The 20212-nt window shown below is 34.1% G+C and overlaps 2 pseudogenes; both read right to left on the bottom strand.

Moving 5' to 3' along the window:
• Positions 1-12024: 12024 nt before the first annotated feature.
• Positions 12025-13551, bottom strand: LOC138830339 (transient receptor potential cation channel subfamily M member 7 pseudogene; annotated as a pseudogene).
• A 716-nt stretch (positions 13552-14267) lies between these two features.
• Positions 14268-20133, bottom strand: LOC138830503 (transient receptor potential cation channel subfamily M member 7-like; annotated as a pseudogene).
• Positions 20134-20212: the final 79 nt, after the last annotated feature.

Genomic DNA, 20212 nt, shown 5'->3' with positions numbered 1-20212 from the left:
TGGGAAAGTGTGATGTTTTGGTATATATTGTGGATTGCATCTGATATTTTGCAAGTACAATAAATTTCTTGTTTATTTTTATTTACTTTTCTAATAATTTTGATCATAAAATGACTTAAACAGTTCCCAGAGAACTGAAGGCATTTATGTAAAATTTGTGGGTGAAGTTCATAGAAATATTATCCATAGTAATAAAAGTTGGAACCATTAAATGTGCAACATCTAATAAGTGAATAAGAAAAAATTTATATATCCTTATAGTGAGATATTATTCAGCCATTAGGAAAAAAGATCTACTGATAGCTGCTACTATACGGATGAACTTCAAAGATATGATGTCAAGTAAAAGAAACACCACACAGATAGCCTACATTAATGATTCTATTTATATTAAATTTCCTTGAAAACCATTCATGGAATCGGAAAATGGTTTTTTTCCCATGTGAATTCATACATAACTAGTTCAAATGTATACAATTTTCTGGTTTGGGGATAAGCTTCATGTTAATCTTGCAAAATAAACAGACTAGCTTCCTATTTCTTTTTGTTTTCTGCCAGAGAATGAATTACCTGTTCCTGGAGAATTTTTATGGAGTTCTGTAAACTCTGAGTAGCCTTTTGAAGGTTGATTCTTTGCATAGATTTTCTTTTTTTGTTCATTATAATAATTTATTCATTCCTAGAAAATATTCATTTTGTGTAAGTTTTAAGATTTTTTTTGCTATTTCTGTGCATATTTTTAGTGATACTCCCTGTGTTGTCTTCTAGTCTTTTTTATTCTTTATATTATTTGGTTTTGTTCTTTTAATTTTAAATTATATTTGTAAAGTTTACATCTTAATTTACCTTCAAGATATAATTTTATACTATTTTCTAATTTATTACTTACTGCTTCTAATTTAATACCTTTTGTTTTATTCCCTTATTTTATGTTTGGGTTTAAATTGATTATTTACAATTGAATTCTAAGTTTTATTTTTATTTAATCCCCCAAATTATATAAAGATTGTTTTTCAAACTTTCAGGTGTATCATTTTTAGCTGCCAAGTTGTGTGTGTGTGTGTGTGTGTGTGTGTATATATGTGTGTAATAAAGCAATTCAGATAGTCTAAAGAAGAGTATTATCAGCACTCCACACATCTCTCATGATCCTTTTTATTGTAATTTTCTTACCCTAAATGTTAGTAGAAATAATAATTCTCTGAATTTTTTATAGTTTTTATATATTTTTTCATAAATAACAGTTTAATTTGGCTATTTTTTGAGCTTTCTGGGTATAGCTTTATTCATTCTTTAATATCTACATTTTTAACATATGAAACCTATGTTTCCATTTCCTGTAGCTCATTTAGATAAATATCCATTTCTTTTGCCCCAAATTATTGCTAAGGATTGCTAAGATATGGAACCAACCCAGATGACCCTCAATAGATGAATGGATCAAGAACATGTGGTATATATATACAATGGAATTTGATATCTGTATCAGAAAGAATGGCATTCTCCCTTTTGTAAAGATATGGAAAGACTTGGAAAAAAATCATATTAAGTGAAGTAAGCCAGACCCAAAGAAACATAGCTTCTATGGTTTTCCTCATTTGTAATAATTAGTACATGGACAGGATAGTTCTGGAAGAGAATCATAATAGCTCAATAGCTATGTACATATGATTGTACAAAATGATGTTATTGAAATGAACTCCAGGACATGGAAACAACAGATCTTATTTTTGGTTGTTGATCTGGTTGTCACCAATGTACTGTATCTTGTTCTTTGTTTTGCTTTCTTTCTTTTTTCTTTTTTTGCCAGCCCTGGGGCTCAAACTCGGCCTGGGCACTGTCCCTGAGCTCCTTTTGCTCAAGGCTAGTACTCTACCATTTGACCCACAATGCCACTTCTGGCCTTTTCTGTGTATGTGGTACTGAGGAATCAAACCCAAGGCTTCATGCATGCTTGGCAAGCACTCTACCATTAAGCCACATTCTCAGCCCTTTCATTTTTCTTTTCCATTAGTTTATCCCTGGCAATCACTGTCTTTGATTCTGGTACCCTCTGTCTTGTATATACATTTATGTGATTTGGGGAAGGGAAGGAGAATAACAAAATTATCAAAGAAGGACAAAGGATGACCCAATGCAACTTTGGGCAGTGAGGGAAGAGTGGGAGAGGGAAGGGATAGCAGGAGAACAACAAGGGAGTGATAACAATGTTCAACACAAAATATACTCATTACCTCACTCATGTAACTAACCCCTCTGTACAGCATCTTTACAATAAAATAAAAATTTTAAAACATAAACATTTAAAAAATGTATTTAGTAACTGATAAAAATTATTGCAAAGGGTTTTCCATGAAGTGGACACATTATTTGGCTATTCTTAGATTTTTTTGCTAGAGTTTTACCTTACTTGTATTCATTATTTCACATGATATACAATGATTGTCTCTTCTATCACACCTTGTTTCAGAATTAGTTGAGATTTCTCTTGTGGTTTGTATCTTGGTCAGTACAATTCCACCTTCATTTAGGTAGAATTTTACATACCTGGAAAGAAATCAACTTTAGGAATATAGTTCAATGAGTTTTAGTAAATTCATGCAGCTGCTCAAGCATCGCCACAATTCAGCTTTAGAATACTATCTTCAATCCAAAAATGTCCCTTGTGTTCATTCGCAATCTGTCACTGTAACTCCAAGTTCTCAATTTGCTTTTTGTCTTTTCTAGAATTTTCATATAAGTGGCCTCCTGCAATAGATGGTCTTTTGTGTCAGGCTTTTTCTTTCCCTTAGCATATGTTTTAAGTTTCAGCCATGCTGTGCCATGTCTCAGTTGTTTATTCTTTTTTTATTGCTGAGCAGTAGTCCATTATTTAAAGTGTCACATTTTGGCCACATTTGCTACTAGAAAAACACTGCTAGTAAAATTCCATACAAGTTGGTGAACACATGTTCATTACTACTGGTAGACCTACGATTTGCTGTATTATTTATGTTTTACTTTTTCCTAGGGCACACATAGGAATTGTCGTATTATGTATGCTTAACCTTTGAAGACACTTCCCGTATCATCTTACATTTCCACCATCAATAGTGAGGGGTCCAATTTCTGTCATCCTCACTTTACTTGTACTGACTGTCCTTTTGATTCTAGCTGTACAGGGAGTGGTAACTCATTTTGGTTCCTGTTTGTTTCCTTAATGAATTACTTTTTTAAAATATGTTTTTATTGTAAAAATGCTGTACAAGACGTTATGTCGAAAAATGAACTTTACAACTATGACAGAGGGGTGGGGAGGGTGGAGAGGGGGAAGGGGGGAGATGGGAAGGGATGAGAAGGGGAAACAAAGGAGGAGGCAACAATGCTTAATAAGGAATGTACTCATTACCTTGCCCATGTAATTGTAACCCCTCTGTACAGTATTTTCACAATTTAAAAAAATAAAAATACTGTACAGAGGGTTACAGTTACATGATCAAGGTAATGAGTACATTTCCTATTGAGTATTATTGCCTCCTCCTTTGTTTTCCCCCTACCATCCCTTCCCTCCCACCTCCACAACTAACCCCCCCCCCAAAGTTGTAAAGTTCGTTTTCAACATAGTGTTTTGTACATCTCATTGTTAAAATGGGTCAACCTGTATCCTTATTTAAGCATTACTTTTTCATGTGCCTATTTGCCACACATATATTTTCATTTTAATCTTTAGCCTGTTTAAAACAATTTAGATAATTTTCTTAATATGAGTCCTTTATGTTTTCTAGATATGGATCCTTCATTAAATTCATTGATTAGCAAAATATTTTCTTCTTGCTAATGGCTTGATTTTTAATTTTCTTGGTGAAGAATGTGTTTTTAATGGTTGATAAAGCTCCATTATCTTCCCCTTTTCCATTTTATGCATTTGCTGTCATATCTTCCAAATCTTTTACAATGTAGTCACAAAGATTTTTTTCTGTGTTTTCTTCTAAATATTTTCATATTTATAGATCCTTCATTTACCATCTCAAATTACTTTTTTGCATTTGATGTGAGTAGGCTTAGTTTATTTTTCACCTGTAAATATCCTAATAATTGTAGTGTCATTTGTGGACGATTATCCTTTTCCTACTAACTTGCCTTGGTAACTGTTGAAAGCATTGATGATTTGTCTTATTCTAAAAATGGAAAGGTTTTGCTTTTCAAATGACTACATTTACATAGTTCAGAGCTCAAGAGACATAGAAGAGCGTACCATGAAAACCTTTATTCATGCTTCTCTCTAGCTGTTTTTAGGAGGTATTTCAATGACTGTATGGACAGTTAGCCAAGTTTCCCTTTTTCCCTACATGACTCAGTTTTTGTGAATGTTTTAGATTGGTGTTTTTAAGCTATTTTTTTCAATATGGCATAGTGAGAAAAAAGTATTTTATTAATTTAATAAAGCATTGATTTCAAGCTAATCAAGTTAAATTAACTAAGTTTAATTAATTTCTCTCTATAAAGCAAAATGAGATACCAAGAATTAAAATTTAACTAAATTTATTTAAACTTAAATTATCTTTTTAAGAAGAAATTAAATCTGAGGAATAAGGTATTTCAAGTAGAGTTGAACTTTGGACATGGGAGTGGGGCAAAAAAACATTATAAGATTTTTTTTCCTGCTCTGTCAACAACCAATTTTCACCTCCATAGTATATCATGTCGTTTGAAAATATGTGAAACCATTTACAAATCTCTTACTTTTGGATACAGAGCTTTATTTTTTATCTTTATTGGTGAGCTTGTCATTTGTATTATTCAAATCATCTGGATTTAAACTTTTGTCTACGTGTTCTATTTTCAAATAGGTTCAAGTTCATATCTTCCTCTCTGATTGCTCATAGATGTATAGTAGATTTGGGATTGATTTACTCAGAGGTATTTGCTAAGCCTATAGAAAGTTGTGACCATGTATATTTCTGGTGGCTCATATATTTTAAAAATAAAAATCACCCTGACATTTTTATTTTTATTATTGTCAAGGTGAAGTACAGAGGGGGTTACAGTTATATAAGTAAGGTAATAAGTACATTTCTTGTCAAACTTGTTACCCCTTCCCTCATTTTTCTCCTACTTTCCCTCCCCACATCCACCCTGATTCTTATTTTTGCTTTGAATTCTATATTATGTGATACCAATTATGGTATGGTTATTTTTGGGTAATATTTACATGAATTATCTTTTAACATTAGTTATTTATTTTTCATCCAATTTTTAAAAACCGAGTAGCTATTTGAAAAAAATCCATTCTGAGGGCTCTCTTCAGTCGATAAGTGCAAGAGCAACAAACTAGCTGGCATGAATTTTAGAATGTACAGTGTTCTAAAGATCAGTGTAACTAGCGAGGTGTTACTCTGTACAATTTCGGGCAAACCATCCAATCTCTTTAAATCTGTTTGTTCATCTGCTAAGGAGAGCAATAATTAAGTAGTTTCCTATCACCTCATTAGATTAATATGGCTATGGAGTAACATATATAAAGTATTTAGCATAATGCCTGACAGTAGAGAAGATATTTAATTATTACTAATTATTCTCATTGTATTTAAAATCATGAGCAAGATAGGGCTTTTTCCTGTTAGTGATGGCATATCACTGCTATGTTTTAAATAAGGAACTGACCTTAAGATTTGTTTTAAACACAGTCATGATAGCACCATGGAAGATGGATTGGAGGACTGAAACAGAGATGAAGAACCCACTTAAGCAGTTGTTGTGCTATTTTAGGAAGGAGCTGAGGACCTGAACTATAAATGAGTCACTTTTGAGAAAGACGAGGGATGGACTCAAAAGACATTGAGGTTGTAGATTTCACTGTCCTAAATAATTTCAGTTGCTCAAAATCGCTGACATTGTTTCTACCCTGCCCCAAATAATTAGAAATATGCAATTTTCCTGAGAGTGAAAGAAACATTTCTCATGGAGAGGGAACAGAGTTGAAAGTAATAGGCAAAGGGTGATGCTTTCCTCCTTGGAGAGTTGCAGTAGTAGAGTTTCTAATTAAAAGAAGCAAATTTGGCTGGGCATGAGTGGCTCATACCTGTAATCCTGGCTACTCAGGAGGCTGGAGAGACAGCCTGGGCAGGTAAGTCCGAAAGAATCTTATCTCCAATTAATCACAGAAAATGCTGGAAGTGGCACTGTGGCTCAAGTAGTAGAGTGCTAGCCTTGAGCAAAAGGAGCTCAGTGACAGTGCCCAGGCCCAGAATTCAGGTACCAGGACCAACCAAAAAAAGAGCAAATTTAGAGGAACAGGAACAGGAACATTTGCTACATTAAAACATATTTCAAAGTGTGGAATTAAAACTGTACAAAGTTAATGGGAAGATTGGCAGATGCATAGAATTTAACACAATCCAGATAAGAAATTTTCTCTGTATTATGACAAGTTACTATATGACAAAAGTGGCTTTTCTTATCCCTACGGGAGATGCAGGATTTAGTGAATGGGATTGAGACACATTTGTAAAAACATTAAATTACAGCTTTGCTTGACCCCATCGATAAAAAATAATATATAACTGAAAATTTGCGTGAATAAAAGAACACCATTAAAGCCATTGGAGAAGATGTAGGGGAATGTGTTAATGCAACAGGATTAGGAAAGATGTTTTTGGCTGGTAATGAGGTTTGAACTCAGGTCCTCATGCTTGTTCAGTTTCCTTGGCTTTGTTTGCTTTCTTGGCTAATGGTCTACTACTTAAGCCAGCCTCTAGTCCTGCTTTTTTGCTGGTTATTCTGGAGATGAAGTTTAGGTAACTTTTTCTTCCTAAGCTAGTTTCAAACCGTGATCCTCCAGATCTCAACCTCTGAGTAGTTAGGAATGTAAACAGGAAAGCCTTTGGAAAGATCTTTAATGAAGCAGAGCTACCATATGTTGATAAAAATAGAATATATAATTCTTAAGAAATTGCTCTGAATCAGTAAAAAAGAAAAAGCTCCAATGACAAAATTAAATGACAGGCCAGGGAAAGGTATTAACAATATATCTCAGAAAAAAAAAACTTACATTCACAAGTTAATCAGAAAAGTAAGGGAGAGCCATGCAAAACAAAGTACTAAGAGATTTGATAAGTAATTCATGAAAGAGGAAATGCATAGTCAATAAACAGAAAATGTACTCAACCTCGGGAGGTCTGAAGCCAAACAATAGGGAGCTAGTACCCATTAAAACAAATTGATAGCCGCAAGTAATGGTGTCATGGTGAAGAAGTGGATGCTCTGTAAGTAAGGGTGTAGAATTTCCAGGGTACTTTGTTGTATCTTTGAAGTTGAAGATTACAGTAATTTCACTACTCGCTCTCTTTTCCTACAAAAGCACATGGAAAGATTTTTGTACTTAAGGCTGTGCACTTAGCATTTCTTTCAAATACCCCAATTTGGGTAACAACATCAATGTTCATTCAGTTACTTTATAGTTTAATTCGCTGGCCACCTGTTGAGTGGTGTGCTCAGATGCTGTGGTCAGTGGTTGGAACTTGACACCCATTTTAATCTGAGATTTGGATCGGCATAATGTATTTTCCACTGGTTCCCTTTGAGATATAATACTGAAAGCAGAAAGGTTGTTTTAAATAGCAAAAGAAGTAAGGAGTTCTAATAGGTAATATAAGGAGAAAAATAAACTGAGATAGATTTTGCTAATGCCTATTTGTGTTATATTTCTACCCCTTCTCTCTATAAAGATAACTTTTACTTAAGTCTTATGTGACTGTTCATTTCTTATAACTTAGCAACTCTTCTAAGGTCTGGCACAAATCCCTTGTCCTTGCTCTTCTTGCTGGTATCTACTTACAATTAAGCCCAGAGCAAGCATTAAGTTACAGTCTCTAATGACCCTTCTGCTCTGAGAGTCACTACCACAAATTAGCTTGCAATTCCTAAGATTCCCTCTGTTCTAAAAGTTCCCCTACTTTCTCCTACCAGTGAGTAAAAACAGATGAACTGTAGCTACTTCAGACATCTGAACTTACTTTAATGTGGAACTCTTAAAATTATCTTGTTTTCAACCAAAGTCAACAACTGCCTCTTATATGACTCATGCCAAAGAAGAATGACACTTAGATTCATCTATGTTCTTGATTGTATTATTAGTTATTTTTACTGGTGAGTAATATTCCATTGTAAAGATACATATTTTGTTCATGCATTTTCTCTTGCCTCCCCCTTTTTTTGAGATAGTGCTTTACTCTGTCACCCAGGATGATTTTGAACTTTAAATTTCAGGGCTGAATTGTGTCTCCTGCCTCAGTCTCCCAAGTAGCTGTGGTTACAGGTGTGTAATATCATGCCTGGCTTATTCATCTGTTTTTTTTTTTTTGATGGTGGATATTTTTCTTACCTTTTTTGTGACTGTATTTTACATTTCTTTAAATTTCTGTAATAACAAGAGTGTAGTTAGATAATGTGGTAGGTATACGATTAAAGTTTATGATTTATAAAACAATAACTAAATATTTCTTTGCAAACAGTTGTAGCATTTTATATCCTCACTAGCAGTATTCAAAAGACCTAGTTGCTCAGAATCCCGTCCACTTTGTTATTACAGTCTGTAAATTTAGTGGTTTTTATGGGGTTGTGATGGCATCTCTGTGTAAGCCAATATTAAGTATGGTTATAAGAATTTTAAATGTCTTTATCAAGTGTCTAAACCTTCTGCCCATATTTATTGGACTTGTTTCTTTCCTTTAATTTTTTTTGTCCATCATGGGGCTTGAACTCAGGGCCTGAGTGGTATCTCGAGCAGTTTTGCTCAAGGCTTTAGGTCACAGCTCCATGTCAGGTTTTCTGGTGGTTAATTGGAGATAAGTGTTTCTTGGACTTTCCTGCCCAGGCTGGGTCCGAACCACAAATCTTGGACCTCCACCTCCTGAGTAGCTAGAATTACAGGCATGAATCACCAGCTCCTGGCACTTGTTTCTTATTGTTACGGCTTGCTAAATGATCTTTCTACACAAGTTACTGTTTTGTGTGAGTACTGCATATATCTTCTCCTGCTTGTGGCTTTCCTTTCTGGTTTTCTAGCAGTACCTTCAATCATAGTACCTTTATTGTTTGAAGAGGACCACTACAATTTTTTTCTTTCATATTTAATACTTGATGTAGTCTGTTTAAGCATTTTAGCCTAAGATCACAAATATCTTATCGTGTGCTTTTCCTTAGGTGTTTTAGGAATTAATTAGATGTTTATTCTCTTGAATTATTGTTTGTTACCGGAGTTATTACTTTTTGATACAGCTAAGCAATTGATTCTGTACAATTTGATGTAAGATTTCTTTCCACATCAAGTTGCATGGGTAACTTAAAGAGTCATTTGATGGATACATAAATAGTGAATCTATTTCTAAGCTGTTTGTCCTGTTTCATTTATGTATTTGTTTCTAACCTTATATTAAAACCACATTATCTTAATGTGGATTTATAATAATTTTTTTGAAATAGCCTTTCTATATATTGTAGGCTGGGCTTGAACTTGCCATTTTCTGCTTACTAGGACTTTGAAATCAGCTCTGCCTCATGGTAAGTTTTAAAGTCCATTGAGTAATTTCTCCAACTTTGTACTATTGCTTTATCAAAACTGCTTTCACTACTGTAGATTATTTATTTTCCCATATATATTTTAATATCTGCTTGCCAATTTTGATCCCCAAAGTGCCTGATAGGATTTTGATTTACATTTAAATCTAAAGATACAAAGTACTGACAGATTTATAATATTGAATCTTCTGACTCAAGGACATGGTCTCTCTTTACCTCTGTAACATATTAGTTCTTTTTCATTTTCTTTCAGCAAGAATTTATAGTTTTTAAGGTAATGATTTTTTTCTTGTTTTTGCTTGTTTATTATATTATTTTGTAGTTTCTTTGATGCTACTGTAAATGGTATTGATTTTAAATTTTCACTTTTTACTTGTTAGATATTAGTATGAAAAGACAGTTTTTATTTGCTGGCCTTGTGATATGAAATATGCTCACTATATTTCTTGGATCAAATAGTTTTTTTATAGGCTCACTTAAAATTCTGTATGTCCAGGTTTGTCATTGGCAGATAAAGATATTTGCTTCTTTTTTAAATCTCAATCTTTATAGCCTTCATTTCATTTTCTTGACTTGTTGCATTAACTAGGACCTCCAGTGCAATTTCACGTAGTTGGTGAAAGTGAACATTTTGCTGTAGTCCTAAGTTTAAGCAGAAAGTGTTATTATCTCATCACTGAATAAGATACTTCAGTTCTGCCTTTTTGCATTTTTCTTATTACAGCAAGACAGTTTTCTTTTATTACCCATTATCTGACAGTTTCTTTTTTTATCTTCTTAAAATCCTGTGTCACTTTTGGATATTATCACATGCTTTACTGCATTTGTTGAAATAATCACGATTTGGTGATGAATTATTTTAGTTTTAAATACTGAAAGTACCTTGCATTCTTGTGATAGTTCTCATTTGGTCATGATTTATTATTATTGTTGCTGCTATTTATTTCATATATTATTAAATATTGTTTGATATAACTTGCCAGCATTTTTTAAAGCAGTTTTGCATCCATCAGGGATTTGAGAATAAAATTTTCTGCAATTTTCCCTCCATTTTCTATTTGGTTAATTTCTATTGTAATGTTTGTAATTTGCTTCCTTTTGCCTGCTTTAAATTTAGTTTTTTTATTTTTCCTGCTTCTAAAAGTAGAAATTCAAATGATTGATTTGATATCTTCCTACTCTATTAACATATGCATTTATAACTAGAAATCTCCTTTTCAGCACTTTTAGATATATCCCATATTTTTGTATGTTGTGTTTCTTTTTCTATTCATCTCAAAATATTTTATAGTTTCTGTTTTGATTTTTGTTTCAAAATATTGATGATTCAGGGGTGTGGTGCTTCTACATGTTTGTGAGTTTCTCAAATTCTTTTTGCTGGTATTTCAAATTTTGTTTTCTTGTGGTTATAAAGTATGCTTTGTGTCATTTCTGGCCTTTTAGGGATATAGAATTTTGGTCTTCAGCTATTATTGTTGAATTCTCTGTCAGATTTTGCTTCAAATGGTTTAATGCCTTGGTGCTAGGTACAAATGATGTATAATGATGAATTTATCATTTCATCATTGTAAAATGTCCCTCTTTATCTCTTATAGTAGATATATATGTTTTTTTCTTTTTGATGCTGATCATAGGACTTGGACTCAGGGACAGTATCTCTGAGTTTTGGTGGGAAGGCTAGCACTCTACCACGTGAGCCACAGGCAGCTCCACTTCTGGCTTTTTAATGGTTTATTGGAGATAAGAGTCTCATGGGCTTTCTTGCCTGGGTTGGTTTTGAACTGCCCAACTCTTAGACCTCAGCCTCCTGAATAGTTTGGGTTATAAGTGTGAGCCACCAGTGCCTGGCAGTAGATAAATATTTAAGTCTGTTTTCTCTTCTACCAGTATGGCCATTCCCAGATTATCTAAGGCTGCTGTTGGCCAGATGTTTTTTTTTATTTGTTTACCTTTAATTTATTTCTAGCTTTGGATTTTTTTTACTGTGAAAATACCATACAGAGGGGTTACAATTACATGGGCAAGATAATGAGTACATTTCTTATCAAGCATTGTTGCCTCCTCCTTTGTTTCCCCTTCCCATCCCTTCCCATCTCCCTCCCGCCCCCCCCTTCCCAAGGCCAAAGTTGTAAAGTTCATTTTTGGACATAATGACATGTACATCTCATTGTTGCAATGGGTCCACCTGTATCCTTATTTAAACGATTTGTTTTTGCCCTTCCACTTCACAAATTATACCAAAATCAAATACTAGCTTTGGATTTTATAGATGGAATATAGTTGGATTATGTTCTTTTAAAATCAGATTTGACAATCTCCTTTAGTCAGAATATTTAATTTAATATTTAATTTAGCAGTGTTATTATTTGACAAAATTATCTTCTAAATACCTCGTGCTTATTTATGTTGATTTATTCTTCCTTTATTATTTTGAACTCAGGACTTTGAACTTGCTAGGCAGGTTCTCTATTTCCATATGAAATTTGAAATGTCTTTACTTGCAGATACACATTATTGTAAAATGCAACAAGACAATCTGTAATGATGTACAGAGAAATAGACTGCATGAAGAATAATGGAATGATTCTCATATTCACCAGTTTTACATGCATACATTTCTCCAAAAAATTATTCAGTATAGAGGAAAAGACTATCTTGAGAAGGTTAGAGATTATGCTTTGTGGAGATAAAGTATTGCCTTTCTTGGAATTCCAAAAATAAGTAATAGAAGAGCCATAATTACTACAATTTAAGACATATTGGCCACTATTTTTTCCACTCATCATTATATATGCCCTTGCCTTTTGATTTACAGCTAGAAAATGTAATGAACACATATGCCAAAGCATTACCTTAAGACAGTACATAAATCTTCCAGCCACAAAAACATATTATGATTATTACATGAAATCTCAAAGGCCCATATTTCCCCAAAGTTTTGGCCAAATCCAATGAAGAAAGAAATTAATGGCAAATGTGTCACTGATATGGAAGTAATCGCTACAGCACATTTTAGTTTTCTGGTTTTCATTACTCATAAAATTTCTCAACAGCATATGTAAATACAAGTGATAATCCACTGCTGAACTGAAGGCAACCATTCCATTTGTACAAGAACCACAAATGCACAAAGCATCAGAAATGGAAATATGTGGAATTCTAAATATGCCATTATGATAAACCAGAAAGTTACAGCTGATATATGATAAAACGCCTAAGATTTATGTGATTAGAAACTTCTTTGATTTTCTGTGTTTCTCTATTTTGTTCTTTTCCTATCATTACTGTCCAAAATCCTTACCTCTTTAAACTCTTCCATGGGGATTTTTTTTTCTTTTTGAAAGGTGATTTTTTTCTATCTTTCATTGTCATTGAATGAGCATCTTGAGATGTGTTCTATAGAAACATTAGTTTTATGTTCTAGCATTAATATGGCAGGTGGAACTAAATAGTGTAGTAGGACCTCATTACCGGGAATTTCCCTTCATACTTAGCCTTCCCATCCGTATATCAGAGATAATGTTATTGTACAAGTATGGGCTGGAAGAAACTGTCAACTTAAGGCAGGTTGATTTACTGCAGATTTTATTTCATAAGTGACCAGTTTCATAGCCATGGCTTCATCTTGTCTATCTTGTTTGAACAATTGTTGTGGAAATTCAACTGTCAACTGGTTAAAATCATTGGAATTCTGTTTCAGTTCTTCTGACGTGTTATCTCTCAGGTTACTATGCTGTACTTTGTATGTCATTAAACTATAGATCTTAGAGGCAGCCAAAGCTTTAGCTATTGGTTCTTTACCTCAATGCCACAAAAACAAAACAAAATAGGCCACAACCTGACTCTTTATAAGACAAGCCCAAATTAACAATTCATTAAGTACAGAAAGAAATCTCTTGGTTTTGAGGTCATCAGTATCTACAATTCCATCTTTGGTTCTTTTTCCTCCCTTCTTATATCAATCTTTGGTCTGTTGGACTGTGCTGTTTTAATGAAATGTTAATTTAAACCATTTCTGAGTGTAGATGCAGCTGTAGATTGCTCTCATGAGATATTCAATAACAGATGTTATATCAGTTATCCTGAAGGATGATTTCTCTTGAACAAGATGAAATAGGATTGGATTAGTTGTACTTTGGGTAATGTGTAAAGTTCTTCTAGACTGGGGATGGTAATTTATGCATGCTTACTCCTTTTTTAAAGGGTTTTTACAACTGTACTTCTGTCCATCAAGGATCCAACCAGCCATTGCTGTCCATAAATAAATGCATGATTTTTGGCAATGTCAACTATATCTCATGCCAGTGTAAAAATAAGCCTGTCAAATGCAGACAGATTAGTACTTTTTAGCTGTTCAGTAAGTATTGGTCCAGCTATATCTTATTGTCCCTCTGATTCAATATGGAAAACAGTAGTAAGCTCCTTTTTCCCATTCACTCCATAGTGTTAGATATAAACTGCTTATTGGCCAGAGTTGAATGTTTTCTTTTTTTATGGTGCCAGTATTGGGGCTTGAACTCAGAGCCTGGGCTCTCTTGTTTACTCAAGGTTAGCACTCTACTAGTGGGTCACAACTTCACTTCTGGCTTTTTAATGCTTAATTGGAGTTAAGTGTCTTACAGACTTCCCTGCTGGAGCTGGATTTAAACTACAATCCCCAGATCTCAGCCTCCAAAGTATGTGGGATTACAAGTGTGAACCACTGGCACTCAGCTTAAATTTTCTTTGGTAGTTGAAATAATGTAAGGCTCTGCTAAATCAAGAAGATTCCCTCCTACCCTACCACATTGTTGGTGGGAGTATAAACTTGTTCAACCACTTTGAAAAGTTGCATGGAAGTTCCTTAAAAGATTCCACATAGAGCTCCCCTATGACCCAGCGATCCCACTTTGGGGCATTTACCCAAATGATCACAAACAAGGCTATACTAAAGCACAACTATGCTTATAGCAGCATTATTCACCATAGCTAAGATAGGAACCAACCCAGATGCCCCTCAGTAGATGAATGGATCAAGAAAATGTGGTATATATACACAATGGAATTCTATGCCTCCATCAGAAAGAATGACATTGCCCCATTTGTTAGGAAATGGAAAGACTTGGAAAAATTATATTAAATGAAGTAAGCCAGGCCCAAAGAAACATAGGTCCCATGGTTTCCCTTATTTGCAATAACTAGTATATGTCTAGGACAAGCAGAAAAGGTCAAGGCTATGTACATATGACCATATAAGATGATGGTAAGCAAATGAAACTCAAGATAGGGACACAACTTGTTTTTTTTCTTTCTTGCTATTGTTTTTAATATACTTATAATGTACTATGTGATTTTTGTTTCTTTTGTATGTTCTTCCCCCATGGTATAACCTCTGTTTTCACTGTATTTGATTCTAGTACCTTGCATCTTGTATATACATTTTTATAATTTGGGGAAGGGAAGGGAAATAACAAAAATGCTTAAATAAGGATACAGGTTGACCTATTGTAACAATGAGATGTACAAGACACTATGTTGAAAATGAACTTTACAACTTGTGGGAGGAATAAAGAGGAGTTTGGGAGGGAAGGGATGGTAGGGGAAAAACAAAGGGGAAGAGGTAACAAGGCTTGATAGGAAATGTACTCATTACCTTACTCATGTAACTGTAAACCCTCCATATGGTATTTTTACAATTAAAAAGATAAAAAATTAAAAAAGAAGATTCCCTCCTTCTGTTTGTTTATGAATATGTGCTAATAAACCTGCAGCGTTACCTGTTCCTTCACATACAACTACTGGAATAGCAGAGGTCTGTCTGTAGGTCATCTAGCACTATGCAGATAACATGTGGCCCACTTCAAATATAAGTGCAACCTCAGGGACACTTTGGCCAAATCTAGCATGAATTCTTTGCTGACTAATAGTTTTTCCCAGGTTCTTTACTTTCACTTCTGCCTAGAGCTGTCCAACAGTGACATCTTCTACCAATATGAAATGGCAAGGGAGATTGTTTTGAACATTCACTTTGCTCAAAGGGTTCAATAAGGTTTGACAAGAGGTCACCATATTTCTCCCAACAAGATCATTTCCGTTTACTATCACTCCCATCTTTAAAGATGATCTAGAAGCTATTCTTTGAGGACATTACTAGCATAATTGCCACACTTGTATTTACTCTTCCAGTTAAAATCCAGGCTGTGTTTCTCATAGCAGTTTTAATAAGAACCTTCCCAAACAATTGTTAGATTCATGTGTGAAATTCAAATCTCTATATGCCTCCATGTACAAAAAGAATAAGTTCAGGTAATTCCACTTGGCATTCTTTGAGCAGAAGGTGCAAAATGATTTTAGGTTTGGTGTCTTACAATAAATCACATAGGTAGGAATGAGAAACACCAAGAAAATGGATGTATCTTTAAGCATCCGTTAGGCTCTGTTCTGTATACTTTTTCACAGACCATTCTTCTGTCCCTTGATTGATATGTCACCCAATCTCACATCTGAAATATTTCATGGCAAGACTTGCAGTAAAACTATCATGTTGTTTCACCAAGTAACCACGAAAACGCTTGTTAAGAGGAAATACATCAATCTTGTGCACAATCATCAAGAAAATATTTCCAGATTCATGTCATGAAGACTCATTCTGACATTTTACTTACAAATTTGCCATCCTGGAAAGGCATGTGTGAAGGGTTTTAGAAGTTGATATATAAACATTCTATTTGGTCAATGGGCTTTCTGTCCAGGATTTCTGGATCTGGGACTGTAGTAGAGTACACTACCCAGCAAACAAAGCAGCTCCAAGCTCATGTCTCTGATCCTTTTGTATTCCTTCCCAGCTCTTTCCTTTACTGTGCTGAACTTTAACAGGGATTTGCTTTCCTTCTCTGACAGCAACTGGTGCCAGGAAGATGATACTCTAGGGAGGTATGGAGCTTGGAGGCTGAGTGCTAGATCTGGCACACTCTGGCCACTGAATTCAGCCAGCTCAGCATAGCTAAGTAGCCCTAGGTTGTGCATTGGTCACTTCCTGCAAGATATGTTAAGGGACTTTTTAAAGATAATATATATAAAAATACCTACAATTGTGCAGCTTAAATTCTTATTAAACTCTTCCATTCACTTCACATATATTTCTGAACACTTGCTTTGTACTAAGCAATGTCCAACTCATCTAGTATTCAACAAGGAACCAATCAACTTCTCTATCTTTGTAGAGTTTATAATTTAGCAGAGGGGTATGGATAATAATCAACAACAAAGAGCAAAGTAGTGATGAGTGCCAACTTAGAAATTAAGCAAATCAAAGAGTTAAGTATAGCTGGCAGGGCAGAGCATGATCAAAATGGGTGTCTTTTAACACTGGGTAGACTTGAAAGCTTTATAATAAGGTGTAATTGATTATAATCCTGACGTCATTAAGAACTAAACTATACAAATGTCAGGATGAAAGGAAAAACCTTTTCCCTGAAATGATAGATTACTGTATTGAAGAGATGGATGTCAACTGAGCCTTTTATTTCAGGGTAGAGTGGAAATCAGTAAAGTGTTTCCCTTGTAGGATGAAGAATTAGATCTTGCCTTTCTAGCTCTATCAGATTATTAATGTATAAGATCCCAAAGTACACAGTTTTAACAAACATCTTTGTATCTGTTTCCAAAAGGACTCTGAAAATCCAGTGACTGGCAGATTGCATACATACATACACATTTTGCATATTAAACAAAGTAAGTACAAAAGATATTACATTTGAATCACTATCACTGACAATGCTTAGAATCAAAAGCATTTAAGTTTAGTTTTAGAAACTATTTAGTTCAATTCATATATGATGAGCTAATTATTCTGGTGTAATTAATTATATTAATTAATTTATAATAATTAATTTATAATATTTAGCTAATTTATAGTATATAATAATATATGAGATATAACAAAAATTTCTAATCTATAATATTTAGTTAATTTGTAAGTATAAATAAGTATAGATTTATTTTCTTTCTGAAACATTTGATGATTCATGTAAAGGTGTATGAACATCATCATCACCATCATCGTCATCATCAATCATCATCATCATCATCACCATCTGGAGACTTGTTAGAAATAAAGATTCTTCTGCCCCAATCTAGACCTGAATCAGAAACTCTGGAAATAGGGTGCAGCACTCTGTTTTAATAAGCCTTCTGTATTATTCTGATGCACACTAAATTTGAGAACTACTGATATGGAGGTTCACAGATCCCTTGAATGTTTTCCCTTGATGAATGATAGTGGAAGACTTACTATTCAGGTCCAGTCTTTGGCAAAGTTTTGAGCAAATGGCTTGTAGATTCCCTTTTTCTCTACCTTCTTGTTTTTCCCAAGTGCTGTCTTCCCTTCTGCCACATTTGATGTATGTACTTTCTTTAGGTGCCTTCTTAGTTAGCTAGCCACTAACTCATTGGGATGTTACTTGAAAAAAAGAATGTTTCAACTTCATAAGAGAGTAAATAAAGTAAACATCCTCCAGGTTCCCAAGAATTGAGTCTCTAATGGTAGACGATGTAGAAATGCAGCAGAGGGACAAGTAAGGTTTTGGAATGGAGGCATCTCTAAGATTTTCCTTTCCCTTTATATCTGTTTTGTTACTTGAACTCTTTATGAATGGAATTAAGAAACATCTGTAATACTTTCACATACCAGTATGGCAAAATTTTGTTTTATCAACCATTGTCTTTAGAAAATAAAAGAAATCTGATCTTATCACAGATTCTTTGGGGATTTTATTACTACCATAATGTTTGATTGCTTAACAAAAACAGGCAAGATCATCTCTGCCCAATTCCTGTGTGTAAATAGGCTTATAATGTAAGTCCCTTGATTTTTATAACATTTCAGTCTTCCAGCATCAGTTTTTTTTTCCATCACAGTATGGATAGAATCAAATTTAAACCATATTCATTGTTCTAATACAAATTTGTTTATTATTTGAGACAGCCTGTAGTTTTTCCTGTTTGTGTTTTCATATTTAGCATCACTAGGTTAGAGACATTTTCCAAATCGCAATGGTGCCTTATACCCATTAATAGAAAAATAAAGTAGTCCTTGAGTTAGGATGTGTGGCTTTGCTCTAGTAAATAAGGAAATAGGTCTATAAGTTACCTAATTTGAGAGGAAGATGAGGAAAAATATTAACTAGAAAAATTGTGACTATATGCTTTCTACTGAAATCAGGGAACCAGAATAATTTACATATATGTAGTGGAATCCACTTTCAATTTCCTACATAAGCAGTTGTTCAAATAGTTGGAAGACAGAATAATGAAGCAGTTACCCAGTACTTCTGAGGTCAAGGGGTTAACTCTACAGAGCTTAATTAAAATCTGATAATAAATTCCTGATCTAAGCAGGATATTTCATTAATCTTCATCATGACTTAGGTGAAATATTCCTCATAATTATTTCTATGCCTTTTAAATTCACCCGAAGCAAGCTCTTCATTACTAATTAGGATTCCCGCACTGGAGAAGGAGATTTCTCATCGCAGTCTTCTAATTAAAAGAAAAAAAAATCTCCACAGCTAAAGAAAAAAAAATTGATATTCTACTATCTGATTTTTTGGATATTCATGTAATGAGTCCAGATTTCAAGTTTCAAGAAAGTATAAAAACATCATGCTGGCAATAGTTGTGATAAAATTTCAGTCACATTCTTTTTGAAATTAAGAAATTAATTCCCCTTCTGGTTCCTTTTTGAAATCTGTAAGGTACTGAGAAAAGTCAGAACTGTCTGCAAAAGTAGAAGGTCAAGATGAATTTTTACCTAAACTACTTTTCATTTTTCTTGAAAGGGGAAAAGTTCCAAGGAATAATATTTCTTTCAAACTGAAAAGGGAAGTTTGAATGCTACAAAACTAATTTCTACAATGATCTCTTGGCTCTTTCTCTACAGCAGGATAGAAACCTTGTGTTCACTTTGTCCTGTCATTCAATCTATCTCTAGTGCCTCTAATTTGGACCAGGTCTTCTAAACGGTCTTCTCTTTCAGTCTTTAGCCAGGAATTTCCACCCACCCCACTCATTCCTTCCTACATACCACTGCCAGAGTTGAGTCGACTCCTCCTCACAAAATTTGACCAGTTTGATAGACTAGTTCCTTAGAAATATGCATGGGGCAATGCTCTTAACTTTTTTTTTATCTGGTCTCATCTGCTCATGAAGCCTGTGTTTAGACTACTGTTTCTTATACTGTTTCTCTTTTTAGAATGTCCATCTTCTTTTCTCAGTCACTCAATAACTGTCTTCTGCTAAGTCCCTTATAGCTTATTGTCACGTTAGTTTGTATTTCTATAAAATATGTATGCTGTATGTATGCATACTATACCCTATCTGTTCAAACACTGTCTCTCTAACTGCACTGAAGACAAGATGACTGTCATTTTCTTAGGGCTAGGTTTTGTACCAGACTCATTCTTACTACTCACAAGTTAGGTTGAAGAGAATTGATGGTACACTAACCACTCTTGCATTCCCCTCCACGCCCTTTCCTCGACCTTCTACTAAAGTTAGTTCACTGTCCATATTTACTTTCTCAGCATTGCTGTTCATAGTAGGAGCTCAATGAATTCTGAATACATGAATTAGTTCTAATAGCATTATGGAGCGTATAATTAAGAGACAGATGTAT

The sequence above is a fragment of the Dipodomys merriami genome, unplaced genomic scaffold (genome assembly GCF_024711535.1).
Source record: "Dipodomys merriami isolate MVZ:Mamm:240054 unplaced genomic scaffold, mDipMer1.0.p SCAF_19, whole genome shotgun sequence".
Taxonomy (NCBI): domain Eukaryota; kingdom Metazoa; phylum Chordata; class Mammalia; order Rodentia; family Heteromyidae; genus Dipodomys; species Dipodomys merriami.
This window is presented reverse-complemented; position numbering and strand designations above follow the sequence as displayed.